At 41.6% G+C, this 6,584-nt stretch overlaps 2 long non-coding RNA genes across 2 annotated transcripts; one reads left to right on the top strand and one right to left on the bottom strand.

The window, feature by feature from the left end:
* Positions 1-1,297: 1,297 nt before the first annotated feature.
* LOC121842126 lies at positions 1,298-1,917 on the bottom strand. Its single transcript, XR_006080955.1, has 3 exons — positions 1,894-1,917; positions 1,646-1,708; positions 1,298-1,377 (listed from the first exon to the last, which is right to left on the bottom strand). It is a non-coding gene; the product is annotated as an uncharacterized LOC121842126 (long non-coding RNA).
* Positions 1,918-1,991: 74 nt separating this feature from the next.
* LOC121842127 lies at positions 1,992-2,639 on the top strand. Its single transcript, XR_006080956.1, has 2 exons — positions 1,992-2,439; positions 2,582-2,639. It is a non-coding gene; the product is annotated as an uncharacterized LOC121842127 (long non-coding RNA).
* Positions 2,640-6,584: the final 3,945 nt, after the last annotated feature.

Here is a 6,584-nt window from a genome sequence, read left to right as displayed (position 1 = left end):
TAGACAGGAAGTGGAGAAAATAGGGGCCTAGCCCTAATTAAGAAGAGTAATTGTAGAAATAGGCAGGCTTTATGACTTTGTGGCTGTGGTAACTAGTGACGACCTAGAATTAGCTTGACCCTAGTTACTGCCCTGATTACACAGATGGCTTCATCAACAACGGTAATGTATGTTATGCCCGGTATGATAAACGAGTAGGTTAATTACACAGCCTAACAGATACAAGCAGTAGTCATTTTGGTTGTGAAGTGCATTATCAAAAAGCTTTGTCCTTTCTTTATAACAGAATGCAGTTCATCACTTGGCTGTCTAGTATATCACCCTGTCACAGTCAACCCCAGCTCATAAGATCAGGAAGTACATTGTTTATGAGTATTGCCTGCTGCAGTTGTTTGAGATGTCCAGTTTTCAGCCAAACATGCAACATAGAGAAGACCAGCAAGTGAACCCTCAGAATCACGCAGACATGCCCTCTCTGTGAGCATTCCTATAAATGGACAGGGAGGACACTTGAATCAGGTTGGTGACATTTGACCTGGTAAAAGGTCAAAACAGTTTTGAGTTTTGTCCCAATTTACCTTCATAACCTAGCCTGGTGGAACCAGCCTGATTGCTACGTTTCCCATTTTATTTTATTTCACTTCTCATATCATGATATCTGAAGTGAAATAGAAAGGTGAATGCATAGATCAGGTTGGTTCCACCATGAAGTTGGTCCCTCTCTGTCTGACGGTGTTCGGCAGTCGAAGTCACCGACCTTCAGCCATCGCAGATCCACTTTTCATTTTCTATTGGGTTTGTCTTGTTTTCCATCACACCTGGTTCCAATTCCATCAATTCCATGTTGTATTTAACCCTCTTGTTCCCCCTACAGTCCTTGTCCTATTGTTTTCTTGTAGGCTTGTGCAACGGTATGCTGGTAATACTGGGTTTTGGTTTGGACCCATTTATTTGTATTGTTCTGTTGACGGTGGTTTATGGATATTGAAACCACTGGTTGTAACCGTTTCTTGCTCTCCTGCGCCTGACTTCTGCCTCCAGTATGCACCTCACTACATATCTAGCTGTTCTGGTGGAAAAAAAACTGCACTCCAGTAGTAAAGATAGCAGGGCAAATTTAAATAAATGGCCCTAATGCTGCAAAAGAAAATGTAGTTCTGAAACCAAGAAAACAATATATAATCTGCCTGCTCCGTCTCCTGTAGATTAAAGAAACTCGTTGAATTGAATAATATCGTAAAGAGGCTAAAAAATAACTATTCACTATCTCAATGCGGCCTCGTTGTAGACCTTGAACACCTTCTCGATGGCGTTGACGTACGCAGCCGTCCGCAGGTCCAGACCCAGGTTGTACTTACTGGCCGTACGCATGATTTGCTGCAGGGGACAAAAACACACAAACACTAGTTAGATACCAGTTACACTGGCAAAACCAGTCACACACTGACACAAACATACACAGACACATGGTGGTGTGATTGAGAGGTGCCCCGGGCCAGGGTGGGGGCATTGTCATTATCACAGTCTGTCTCATAGAGAACATATGATTAAATTCTAGGATCTGACTCATCGGCACTAACCTCACCAACACACGCAGACACACACGCACACAGACACACACGTGTACGCACGCTCACACTCTTACCCTGGCAGATCTCTCCATGGTGTAGGCCAGCCCAGAGTGAACAATGTCCTTCTCAGAAGCACCCTGGAGTGGAGAGAGGAAGGAAATATGTGTTATCAAACTGCCAACACATTAGATCATTTCCATACCACATAGGTTGTGTGTGTGTGTGTGTGTGTGTGTGTGTGTGTGTGTGTGTGTGTGTGTGTGTGTGTGTGTGTGTGTGTGTGTGTGTGTGTGTGTGTGTGTGTGTGTGTGTGTGTGCTCACAGCGACTCTGGTCTGAAGTCAGCGGTGGGAACAACAGGGATTGGTCCTCCCTGCTTTCCAAACTCTCCTGAATGGACACTGAGAGACAGCGAGGATCGAGAGATAAATAGTTAGATGGCAATGTAGCAATGTAACCTGATCATTGGCAACCATCGTATTTTCAAGTATATCCAGTCGATCAACATTCATCCCTGAAGTTTCATCTGGGTTCACTCACACATTTCAGATTAGTATTGTTATCTTTTATTCAAAACCTGAACGTCAGAAAGTAGTATCTGTCTATCTGACACGTCACCTTAAATGAACCTACGTTACATACGAGAGTGGCCAGCGGAAATATCACCAGTTACACTTCTTTCGCGGTCATCTTTTCAGTTGTCCTTACAACTCTGAAAACACAGAGACCATTTCCTAGAGAAGACACAGTACTGTATCTCCTGCTACACCGAGGTTGTTAAAGGAAGAGGAAAAGGCTTCAGAACTGAACGAACACAGATCTTCTACAGACCGAGAGACGAGATCAGAAAGCGGACACACAGCTCCAGAGTGAGTACAGATTAAAGACTTCCAATATTAGTCAAGGAAATACAGGGCCCTGCTCCTAATATTTAACCTGGCTATTTTGTGAAAGAGAATATGTTGTTAATGAGTGACCTAGATAATAAATACATTAACATCTTTATTACAGGTGTAAGTAAACAAAGAGTCAAAGGAAATCGAGTTGCCACATCTAGAAATGGCAGAGGTAAAACAACCGAACATATTGCCCCCTCATCCCCTATCCTGAGGGATGACAGATAAAAAAAAAAAAAAAAAGAGACATTTTGCATGAAAATCCAGAGACTTTATATCGTGATGAAAAAAAAAAAAATGCTCCATGCGACCTCATTTTCTACACAACAAACGGTTCTACATGGGAAGAGGAAATACTGAAACACTATCCTGAGGGAAAACAGTGGAGAAAAATTCAAGATGGCAAACAACTGAAAACGAAGGCAGGCACTATAAATGTGTATGATACTGGGACAATCATGGTGCAGGATAATAGTGAGACGTTAAAGATATTCCCAAATGATTTCCCAGCCTTGAGAGAGAGAGTGAGAAAGAGCGTCGGGACGACAGAGGATGTCTTGAAGAAAATGGCAGAGCTAGGCCTTGAGGAAAGTGGAGAGCAGAGGAAAAGAGAGAGCGAGGACATAAAAGAGGAAGACATAAAACAGGAAGACATAAAGGGGGAAATTAAGGAAGAGGTGGAAGGAGGAAAAGGGAAGCACTGAACATTCCAGGGCAGATCAGAAGAGAAACATTATTTTACGGGATGTATAATTTGACGAACAGTTATAATAAAGCCTGCTGTTCATCTCACCTTATTATTTGAATGTTGTATCTTTTACCTTTTAATGTTTGTTTTTTATTGAGCTTGTATGAAAAAATGCATTCATAAGTGCTCACAATCATTATCTTGCTTTGGTTATAGTTTATCACTTTCCCAATGATAAAGGTGCTTAAAGCAAAAAGGTGGTGGTCCCTGTGAATTTCCCCAGCAATATGTGTTTCATATTGTTTCAAAATGTGTGCTCTAAAATGTATCAAGATTTTTGAAACACAATTCTAATAAAGTTTGATTTAACAAGTGTCAGGAGTCAGGACATACTATATGTACAGTACCCTGCCCCCATATCCCAATTTTTGCCACCTGTAAGTGAGAAACCTACATGACAAGTATTGACCGTGTATTGTGTTCCCTATGGTTAAAGAACAGAGCAGAAGCGCTGAACTCTGTTCAGAACTCAGACCTACAGGTTATGGAACATTTGCTCTTTTAGTATTTCTGCAGTATGTTTCCTCAAGGAGAAGGCTTCCCACTTCTATGTCAAAGATAATGCAACAAAAACACTTTAGTGAATACTACAGTAATGTGCCCAAAAACACAACAGTAAACACTACAGGATACTACAGTCCGCAAAAACGCTACAGTAATTACTATAGTGTATATATACACACACTACTCTTTTTTACACAGCATTTATACTATAGTATACTGCAGTAAATACTATTCACTGTAGTGTTTCTGCAGACTCCAGTCCGCAAAAAACACTGCAGTGAAATGGAGAACAGAGAAAAATGAGTGTCCACTTGCCGGAGAGGTGAGTCCCTGGATGACTCTTTTCCAGTTGCTAGTGAAAGTCTACACACACCTTGCACTGTCTGCACTGTCCTGCCTTAAGGAATTATCTGTGTAGGTCACACTACTTCTCAAAGCGCATCGCCTGTTTTTCCAAACAGTGAGTTTCGAAGGGGCACTGGCACTCTGGATCAGATCAAATGGTGTTTGTCACGTGCCGAAAAACAGACTTTAGGGTGACGTTTACTAACGTTTACTTACAAGCTGGGAAACCATTTGATTAAAGAGTGACTGTCCCTGTAAAGCAAGTAACTCTTTGAAAACAGCTTATGTGGCATCGATATGAGTCAGACACATTTTGACTACAAAGGGGCCTCCTGAGTGGCGCAGTGGTGTAAGACACTGCATTGCAGTGCTATAGGTGTCACTACAGACCCAGGTTCGATCCTGGGCTGTCAAAGCCGGCCACGATCAGGAGACCCATGAGGCAGCGCACAATCGGCCCAGTGTCGTCCGAGTTAGGGGTGGATTTGGCCGGCCTAAATGTTCTTCTCCCATTGCACTCTAGTGAATCTTTGTGGTGGGCACATGTACACTGACTGGGGTTGCCAGTTGTCTGGTGCGGCTTGGCAGGGTTGTTTTTTAGAGGACGCGTGTCTCTTGACCTTTGACTCTCCCGAGTCCGTACGGGAGTTGCAGCAATGCAACAAGACTGTAACTACCAATTGGCGGTAAAATGTAAATGGAAACATTTTGGTCATAAAGTCAGTCCCGTCTAAAATTGAGTTTAGAACCAGAGTAAATTAAAGTTGGGTTTGGATTACAATTATGTCAACAAATCATGCCCCCTTTTGCCAAGCTCCACGTGCAAATCACCCCTTTGTCCACTTTGCTTCCCTTCATTGAATGGGGCTCCATTGTTTCATAGCCCCCAAAGCATTCAAAGGATCACGGGCCCTATACAGATTGATCATGCATCCACAGCCAAAGTTCTATGGTTGACATGCTCTGCTGAAGGACCCCAGCTAGTATGCAGAATAGGTGCTTGGAGTTGGTCGTCTCCCAATTATGCAGCAGTAACGCCTGCTTGGTCTGCAACGACCGGTAGTGGTCAGTATAACCAGAGATACTGAAATATAATGACTTCTGGTATAACTTAGCTAACGCCGTTAAATAACGTTATTGCTGGTTATGGAGGTAACCATATTATTTTATAAAGTGAGGCAGGCTAGCTAATGTTAGCCTACAAGGCAGATTTGCATGTTAGTTCGTTGCGCATACAAGTGTTTTCTTTATCTTTTAGTGCAAAACAAAATAATGGATGCAGCTATGGTGGTAGCTAACTTATGTCTGAGTCTGACTGATACAGTGAACTAGGAGCAACAACCCGTAACGGTGTCACCAGCCTGAATCTGATCCAATCTGGAGCTACAGTAAAGCATAGACTTAGGGTGTAATTTGTTACCACACCTATAAAGTCAGAGTTGTCTATAGCTTAAAAATGTATGAAAACAACAACATTTTCTTTTTGGTCCTAAATTAAGGTTAGGCATTAGGTTAGCAGTGTGTTTTAAGATTAGGGTTAGGTTTAAAATCACATTTTAATCTGGGATAGGCATCCCGCGAGTGGGACACCTGTCAACAACTTCCTGTGAAATTGGAGGGCGCGCAATTCAAATAAATAATCATAACAATTATGGACATTAAACATTTGGTACATACAAGTATCTTATATCTGTTAAAAGCTTAAATTCTTGTTAATCTAACTGCATCATCTGATTTACAATAGGATTTACAGTGAAAGCATACCATGTGATTGTTTGAGGATGGCGCCCCACATCAACATATTTTTTCAACCAGCACAGGCTTCATAAAATCCCAAATAGCGATTAAATAATCATTTACTTCTTGAAAATCTTCCTTTGTTTGCAATCCAAAAGGGTCCCAGCTACAACATGCATGGTCGTTTTGTTTATATCCTTCTTTATATCCCTAAAAGTCAGTTTAGTTGGGGCCATTGATTTGAGTAATCAACTCGTTCAACATGCAGACAAAAAGAATCCAAAAGCTACCGCTAAACTTTGTTAAAAACAAGTAAAACAAAGTTTCCATTTAAGCCTCAGGTACTGTACAATGTAACTAAACTATAATATTTCATACAGAAAAGAAGTATGTTCACAGAGCATCAAGTGCGCGCACACAGACTGATTTCCTACTGTGATTCCTGCTCCAGACTCCAAATTCTTCCTCGTTTGGGAAGAAACAAGCCTGAACAAGCCTTGATCAAAGACTGTTGACATCTAGTGGAAGCCATAAAAATTGCAATCTGGGAGCCGGGTTTAACATTGTCCCTATACGTTGTAATGGAAGAGCATGGGATCTCAAAACCACAAATTCTGTTTGGTTTTTCTTTGGATATCCTCCTACCATATGAATTGTGTTATAGTCTCATGCATTATTTTAACATTTATACAAACCTCAGTGTTTTCTATCCAATGCTATCAATTATATGCATATCCTGGCTTCTGGGCCTGAGTAACAGGCAATTTATTTTGGGCACGTCAGT

Source organism: Oncorhynchus tshawytscha, unplaced genomic scaffold, assembly GCF_018296145.1.
Source record: "Oncorhynchus tshawytscha isolate Ot180627B unplaced genomic scaffold, Otsh_v2.0 Un_contig_4150_pilon_pilon, whole genome shotgun sequence".
In the NCBI taxonomy this organism is placed as follows: domain Eukaryota; kingdom Metazoa; phylum Chordata; class Actinopteri; order Salmoniformes; family Salmonidae; genus Oncorhynchus; species Oncorhynchus tshawytscha.
The sequence above is the reverse complement of the archived record's forward strand: the minus strand, read 5'-3'. Positions and strand labels throughout refer to the sequence as shown.